Genomic DNA, 9,077 nt, shown 5'->3' on the forward strand with positions numbered 1-9,077 from the left:
TCATCATAGACTGGCTAGTCATTTTCTCTGCACCATTCACTTAAAAATAAGGATAGGTGTTATCAGAGATATTTTTTAATGACTGGAAGTGAATGTACCTTCCAAGCAAGAAAAATCAAACAAACTGACTTTAAAGAAAGAAATGGCCGTCTAAAGACAGCACCGCAAAAAAGGAGGAGCTGAAGATTGCAGCGAACAAGAGCCAGCGGGTAAGACCAGCTCTTTGAAACTTTTCTGAACAAGGAGATGACAAGGAGATGATCCACAAGTGCTCCAGAAAGCTGCCACAAGACAGTTCATCAGCCTAGGACACAAGGGAATAGCCATTTATTTATTTATTTGATTTGTCAATTGCTTACAAGATAATAGATATAAGTATAAACATGAATAAGAATACAGGAAATAGGTACGAATAAATGGGGACAATAGGACAGGGACGGTAGGCACAATGGTGCATTTATGCATGCCCCTTTCAGACCTCTTAGGAATGGGGTGAGGTCAATAGTGGTTAGTTTGAGGTTAAAGGAGTAGGGGTTAGATGATGTAACAAGAGAGTCAGGTACTGCCTTCCAGGCATTGACCACTCTGTTGCTGAAGTCGTACTTTCTGCAATCAAGTTTGAAGCGGTTTACATTGAGTTTGTATCTGTTGTGTGCTCTTGTATTGTTGTGGTTGAAGCTGAAGTAGTCATTGACTGGTAGGACATTGTAGCAGATAATTTTGTGTGCTACGCTTAAGTCTAACTGTAGGCGGCATAGTTCAAGGTTGTTTACTGCTTTTCACCTATTACGCACATCTTTTATAAATAAGACTTATTTTATTGCAACGCTGGGAATTGTTTTCATTCCCAGCTGGAATTAATCTCAAACAGTCCCCTGAGATAAGCACACATCTTTCAGTTCTGTAAAATGCTGCCAATAACAGAAGTATCAAATGAACTAGAAAAAAAAACCAACTGAAGTACAAAGAGCTTCAAGAATGAATCTGAACCAAACAAACTACTTTGCTTCCTGCAAAGGTTTCATCATCTTTACTTGACCTTTATACCTTATGGGAGGGGCAATCACCTCCCAGTCTTACTCCCGAGTCACCCCTTTTGTTTCAGCTGCTCTCTCCTTCAAGTAGCTCTGCGCACACACGCACTGAGAACAGGCTCCCCTGGGTCCTCTGCCTCACTGCTGCCAGATTCCGGAGGCTCTGGAGACAGCACCCCATTCGCAGATGGTCCTGGCCCCATCTCTGCATCGGACGCGGGACCTTTATTCGAGTTCTCCCCAGACTCCCTGACTGGTCCCCATTCTTCCCCACTGTCCAATTCCACTGCCGTCTGCACCAGCTGCCAGTGAACCCCAACAATTAGGAACCCTTAGATCAACAGGTTTCACAGCAGCACATGGGATTCCCTCAATATTTTTTTTTAAAAAACCCTACAAGTTTATGAATTTTAATGGGCGGGGGGAATAAAGAGCAAAAGAATAATTAAAACATTGATTTTAGAAAGTTACAAATAGACTAAGGGTCCAGAGAAATTTGAAATAAAATTTTGGAATTAATTTTAAAGTTATCCTTTCTGTGGGAAAATGATTTATTTGAATTTTTTAAAAAAGATAAGTTAAAATTTGAAAAATTGGGCAGTGGAGGGAACTAACATTACAATTAAAAGAGAAAAACATTAAACTTTATTTACAATTACAGAATGTAACAAAATATTCTAATACTGAAAATAGTGTTGGAAGGACACTTTTGAAAAGTGGAGTCAAAAGTTAACAATGTCAACAGCAATATCTGCTCCTGTGAACAGACTGTGTCAAAAAAATGTAATGGAAGAGAAACAGGTTGTATCTGACAAGACAGAGACTGAGTTGAAAGTGTGTTTACAAATGACAGGTTACAAAAATGACATCGAAAAACATGTTACACTAGACTAGACAACAAAAAATAATCTGGCTGTTTTAATAATTAAAAGGGAAATACAAACAATAAAGCAAGAGTGTGACCCAAATAATTGTGCTATATTAGCAATAGCACTTAGACTTATATACCACTTCACAGTGCTTTATAGCAGTTGTCGCCAACCAGTGGGCTGGGGACCACTGGTGGTCCACGAGAAAATTTTGGTGGTCTGCAGAGAAATGTCACCCCCAAAGCAATTAATCCAGGTTGCATGGGAAGATAAGGCTGCACCACCCACAAGGCCTGCGGCAACACAAGGCTTGTGTTGCTTGCATTGCGAACAACATGAGTAGTGAGAGGAAGGGCAGGGGGCAACTTGCCCCACTCACCCCACGTGCCTGGACTGGCCACCAGGCTGCTCCTTTCCTCTTCTTTCTTCTGCTTTTGGCTGCATGCAAGGAAAGCAGCAAAAGTCTTTCTTTCTCTCCCCCAAACTCCGCCAGAAATTAGTCTTTGGGACCCTGCAAGAGATCCTGCTCCAAGAGGCTGTGCCAGCAAAGACTCATTTCTGGTGGAGTTTGGGGGGAAGAGAAAGAAAGACTTCTGCTGCTTTCTTTGCATGAAGCCAAAAGTCTCTCTTTCTCTTTCTCTCCCCCTGAGAACAGAGCTGGAGACTGGAGAATGATCGATCAGTAAGAAAATGGGTGGGGAATTTTCCTGCAGACTTTTGGGGGGATTTTCCCAGGGTCTCTTCTGCTTTCTGCAGAGACCCTGGGAAAACATCAGCAAGCCACCGTCAGTCAAAATTCATATTAGTGGTCCGCGGGATTTAAAATTATGAGTTTGATGGTCCCTGAGGTCCAAAGGTTGCCGACCCCTGCTTTATAGCCCTCTCTAAGTGGTTTACAGAGTCAACATATTGCCCACAACAATCTGGGTCCTCATTTTACCAACCTAGGAAAGATGGAGACTGAGTCAGTCTTGATCTGGTTAGGGTCAGGGTTAGGGTTAGTATGTATGACAGAGAAATGCGAGGACGGTTGCACTGTGTTTGATATCTATATTTGTAAACAATAAAAATATACTTTAAAAAACACTGCGCCACCACAGCTCTTATTGGATTTATAAAAGAGGGTTGTTAAAAGTTTTGTAGAATCTTATGAGAAGGGAGAAATAAAAATGAAAAGAAGTCAAGTTTGATGATATTATTTGAATGGACTAAAGACAGAAATTATTAGGAAAGAATATAAAGTCGATTTATTTCATCAAGGTTAAAATAGATACGTTGTCATTTTAGTAACTCTTAAACATCAACATAATCCAAAGGAGAGCATCAAAATAACAACACATAATAATCACAACACATAACTGCTGGCACAACCAGGCAGTTTCAACTTTCAACCACCCTATGGAATAACTGGTTTGGCGATGTTTCTGGTGCCTCCACTGAGGACTATTTGACAAAGTCAGAGCCATTCTTTTGTGCCTTTGAGTCACTTTTTCTGACTTCTGTAGCCCCTAAAGTTTTCTTGGCAAGTTTCTTCAGAAGTGCTTTGCCATTGCCTGAGAGAGAGTGACTGACCCAAAATCACCCAGCTGAGTTTGAGCCTAAGGCAGGTCTAGAACTCATAGTTTCCCAGTTTCTGGCCTGATGCCTTAACCACTACACCAAAGTGGCTATCATTCAGGACAACCACTATAGAAAAACACAATTCATGAGCTCCCACTAACCTCATCTCTTGTGGAAAAAGTAGTTTCCATATTCCAACCATTATGAGTAAATGGAGGGATGGTATATCTTGTCCCATATATACTTTTTCAGGAATTTCAGTGAATATATGAGAGCCTTCTCTCTATTTTTCTCTCTTCAGAAATAAAGAAAGTCAGCTTGAGTCCAGATTTTTATAGCTGAGAGAGAACCATGTAATTTATTTGCTGATTCTCTTATGAAGGATCATTAAAAGAAGAAGACGAAGACTTTAGCCTTTTTTCAATTATTTTTCCCTTGGCTGAAATTTTCACACTGTGTGTATCTTGTCTCCCTTTTTATGGTTATTTCTCTAGAAGACTGTGGGATGTAACAAGGGAATATACCATAAAGGAACTTTTTTCACAATTTTCTTTTTTTTAAATCAGGAGCTGTGAGTAGCCAGGGAGGCTGGAGAGGGAGAGAAAAATATTAATAGAAAGATAAAAATAAAGTGAGAACAGCAGCTCCTTCTACCACCTCCTAACAAAGAGTATCATTTTTTACCAAACTGGAATGGAAATTCTAAACATCCCCTAGACTGAATTAAGAAAGAAAAACTTATTTTACAGGGGAAGAAAACTTTAGGAACAACATTGGTGAAAAATTGAGTTAACTCACTTCCTTTTTCTTTTTTCCCTATATATCAAAAGTAACCTTTGAGTTGTGTGCGTGTGTGTGTGTGTGTGGGTATGAGTGTGTGGGTATGTGCATGCGTGTGGGGTTTTTTTCATTTTTGTATATGATTTATTATTGATACAGATTCTATTTTTTAGTTTTTTCTTTCTGTTTTCCCCCATCACTTGAAAGGTTCCAGACATATAGGAAACATATTAACAATAAAAGTAACAGACATAATGGATGTTTCTTTGTTGAATATTTCAAATGTCCATGAAATACCCTGACCTTCGATCCAATAATACACACACACACACATATGATATTGATTGAGCAATTCTGAGGTCCTCTTGCAGTCACAGGAACAGGAAATGTGGGAAACTGCATATGATCTAACTTTTTTCTATGCACTTACAGAAGATATAGCACTATAATATCTGCAGTATTTGAAATATCCCTGTCAGGACTGTCGATTTAGATTGCCTTGGAAAAGGTCTGAATTACAGAAAATGTCAAAATAATACACGTCTTTTCAAAATACCAAATGTCTTCGGTAATTCCAATTACATGTCCAAGTCAGGTCAAGCTTGGGGTTATCCCTATGAAGACATGCACAATTTGGCTAGCTTTACAGATAAACCCTGGCACAGCAAAATCAATCAATCAGTCAATCCGTCAGTCAGTCAATCCGCCAATCGGTCTGTCAGTCTGTTGGATCAGTCTGTCACTTATTTCTGCCATTAGATTCTGCTCTTATTCCCTCAGAATTGATTAAAGGGGGGGGGGGAGGAAAAACGGATGCTCAAGAGCTTCATGAGCCTAATTATGATAAACAGCCTCCATCACCGTTAATACCCAGCCATTAATCCCCAGATGGAGCTGTAGAAATGTCAGGACTGGAAATGTCAGTTCTATACGAGGACATGGCAGGCAGTGAAGTGGGACTGAGGCTTCAGCACACCAAGGGAGACCCAACCCAGCCCTGTGTGATTGCACACGGAGCTTGGACTTGGGGCAATGGAGCCCCGAGCTTTGTTTTTCCATTGGAAATTCAAGTTAGGTTTTTTTTTGTAAAGGATGAAGAGACTGTTCTTTGGAGAAAAGCAAAGAACAGGATCCAAGGCACAACACAACAAAGGATAAATGAACCTTAAAAAAAAAAAAAAAAGCATTCCCCCCAAATAGTTGCTATTTTTCAAACGCAGCATAGAAGCAGAGGTCTAGGAAGGCGGTGGAGGATTCTAAATGAGGCTTGCATTGCCCCCACACTCCTGGGTCAGCCCATGACTGTCAGAAAGATGCCAGATGAGGCTCCCTTTCATGTGTTCCTTTTCTATTCTCTTCCCCACAGCCATGTATTAAGGCAGCAAATGCTAAATATATGATATAGTTAGAATGAGGGGACAGACAGAAGCTCTTTACCTGTAAGAAGAAAAGTAAATATTTGCACCAAACACACTGAGATGAACAGGGGATGGTCAGGTGTAGCCTGATCTGAAAAGATCACAGAATTAAGAGGATCTTCTTCCGGTGTCCGTTCATGATAAAGAAAGCCCTAACAGACAAGGTTGAATGACTCTGGTTGTTCAGAAAAGCCCCTTGTCCCAATTGCCTAAATCCTCACTCTGGCTTCTGTGGAGTCTTTTTAATCACTTTATATAAATAAGGCTGGCTGGAATCTCTTTGTGCCTAAATAGCAAATAAGACTTTTCCGCAAGGCTGAAATGCCTAAGCGTAGCTCAGTCAAGTGCCGACTCTGGACAGCAATCAGGAGATGCCAAATATGAGCTTTTCTTCACACCGTTTTTGCGGAGTGGAAACAGGTCTTCTCCTCTCCCATTCCCCTGGTGGTTGCCTGGAAACTAGATGTCAAAAGAATGAGCAAGGGCTTATATTCAGCTACCCTGATTATGCACAGAGAAAGCATCAATACAAGACTACCAGCCTTTGATGGCATCTGGCAGGATGCATCTTGTCTGCAGTGTATCTTTCCCTCATGAAGGGAACCAGATCCTGACCACGGAAAGAGGTCTGAAAACTCTGTCAGATACAAGAGCAGAAAAGGGCTGCATGTGAAGGAAGAAATGCGTGAGGGAAGATTGTGAAGGCCATCCTCTTCCTTTCAGGCAGCCTTTAATGTTTAACATCCTCACCTGCATCAACAAGAGAATTTCCCCCCCCGCCCCGCCAAGGTTGTGGATTTGCAGATAATGAGCAGGACTGAGGATGCAGTAAATTTTATTTTCAGTACAAACCATGCATTTGGAATTCCATCTTGAAATTTTAAGATGCTAGAATGGAGCCTCTCTTAATGTTTCTGTCTTCTCCTTCCCGTCTCCATGAAGACTGAACTGAAACTTTCTGCCTCAGAAATGCTGGATGGCAAAGAATGATCATTGATGAAAAAGGGGGAAAATAGATAGTTGAAGGCGTCAAAGCTTGTTTAGATGGAATTTCCTGTCATATAAACAGCCTCTTTTGAAATCTGTTTTTCTTTGCAACTATTAAAAGCACTGACTGCCTTCCCCCATACCAGTGATGGGATTCAAATATTGTTGCCACTGGTTCGGTGGGTGTGGCTTGGTGGGCACACTTTGCGCGTGTGCACACACTTTGCGTGCACGCATGCCAAACGCGCACTTTGCGGAGGCACAGAGGCGTTCTAACTCACCTCCTGCAAGATTGCACGATCCCGATCGCTTCAGCAGCTGCGCACGGCACTCTTCCGTGCTGCGCAAAGCAGCTGTGCTTCAAATTCAGCAGATAAAAGTGAGTATGGGAGCCCAGGCAGCCAGGTGGGCCCAACAGCAGAGCGGTGGAGAAAACCGGTTCAGTCTCCACTGCTCATCACTCCTACTGGTTCGCCAGAACCGGGCCGAACCGGTCGAATACCACCACTGCTCCATTCATTATCTCAATCTTAAGAACTCACTAGAGAAACATTTCCAGTAGAAATGATCATTTGTGTTCTCCTTGCCCTTTTATACAAGTAGTCCTCAATTTACAACAGTTTGTTTAGTGACTGTTACAACAAAGTTGTTGGGCAACAAAGTTACAACATCAGTGAAAAAAGTGACTTATGACTATTTTTCACACTTAGGACTGTTGCAGCAATCCCATGGTCACATGATCAAAATCCAGATGCTTGGCAGCTGATTCATATTTATGACCGTTGCAGAGTCCCAGGGTCATGGGATCCCCTTTTGTGACCTGGTCACAACACTAATTCAGCTGAGAAGTCTAGCATAATGGCAGACACAATTTATGAAGCCTGTATGATAGACAGGCCAGTAGATTTGACTGTAAATGCTGTGGTGACTGATAGGAATACAATACAGGGGGAATTCCAGTTTGGGCTTCTTCAGCGACGGACCAAAATCGCGATCGTCCGCGGTTTTGATCCGTGCTCACCGCTGGAGTGCCCTGAGCTGCCCGGTTTCAGGGCTGAAGCCACCCCGTAGAGATGAAGAAGGGGGAGCAATCAGCGGGGTTGAGGAGAGCTGCATCTCTCCTGCTCGGCTGGCCATTACTCCCTTTCCCAAAGACGGTTGCAGCGGTGGTCAGAAATGGCCACCTCAAAGAAGAACCCAACCAGACAAGATTGTGCAGGAGGAAGTTTAAAGGAGAAAGTTTAACTGACTGGGTTGAATGGAGAACATCTATTTAAGGTATCTGGAACCTGAATTTTAAAGACTAATACTATTCCTAAAAAAGTTTTTAAGCTACGAAAGAAAGGGAAAGGAAACGGAATTGGCTTTTTTCCCTCTAACATCGACAGTTTTAACTGACTTGGAACATTAAGAAGAAGAGATTCAAATAAGAAATTGATACTAATCCACTTTGACATTAATAGGCTATTTCTAGCTGAAAATAAAGTGTCAAAGGGATAAAGATTCTTGGATAATTTAAAAACTTCCTTTAAAAAAAGAAAGAAAGCAGCGGAGGGAAAAGGGAAAAAAGAGGGTGGAATCTGGAAAATGGAGGAGACCACCTGGAATTGATAGTGGAATTTTAACAAGGCTTGCAAAAGATACAAAGTCCCTGGAAAGAGAAAGTGAGAAAAGAAGCAAGAAACAGTTTTGGATTATTGGATGATTCCTGGAACTTTGGATGGAGGATCCTAATGAAACAAAATAAAATCAATTGGGGGTTGTTTAAATTTTTTTAAAATGGCATCACTCCTTGAAGAGTTAAAAATGAGACTTAAAGAACACAAAGAAGAAGCACAAGACAGAAGAGGATCTTTTGGTTTCATATTTCTATTTTTAGAAATGGAGATCTTGAGCTATGAAAAACAACAAGAAACGCTGGCAGAACGAGAAGGGTGGGACAACGAAGAAGCCATCTTTAATGTCCAAGCAATTTTAAGCAGGGTAAAAAAGGGAAAGTGGGAAAAGGGAGTTAAAAACTTAAGCACTGAAGCAACAACCAAAAAAAAGAGTAATTTGAAAAGTAATCATAATATCAGGAAGAAGCAGAAGGGAGGATCACAGAAGGGAGAATCAGATAGAAAAGGGAATAAAAAGGGGAGGGAGAAGAAGAGAGGGAAGAGGGAAAGGAAAAGAAGCTACAAAAGACAGAAACAAGATATAGAGGTGCAGAAAAAACGTACAAGAATTAAAGGTATAAACCTATTTAAAAGACACAGAGACAATGGTTAAAATTTAACTTAAGGAGAGGATTCTGCAAGGGTGCATGGGATAGCATTGTTATATTAGAAATAGAAAAGGGTTAGAAAATAGGTTAGATGATTAAAGTGATAGAAAAAATTTCTATTGATGTGTAGTGGAATATTTGTAAAGAGAATAAGGCTCTCAAT

This window comes from Notechis scutatus, chromosome 2 (genome assembly GCF_049901735.1).
Source record: "Notechis scutatus isolate UNSWTSFEM ecotype Mainland chromosome 2, rNotScu1.2, whole genome shotgun sequence".
Taxonomy (NCBI): Eukaryota; Metazoa; Chordata; class Lepidosauria; order Squamata; family Elapidae; genus Notechis; species Notechis scutatus.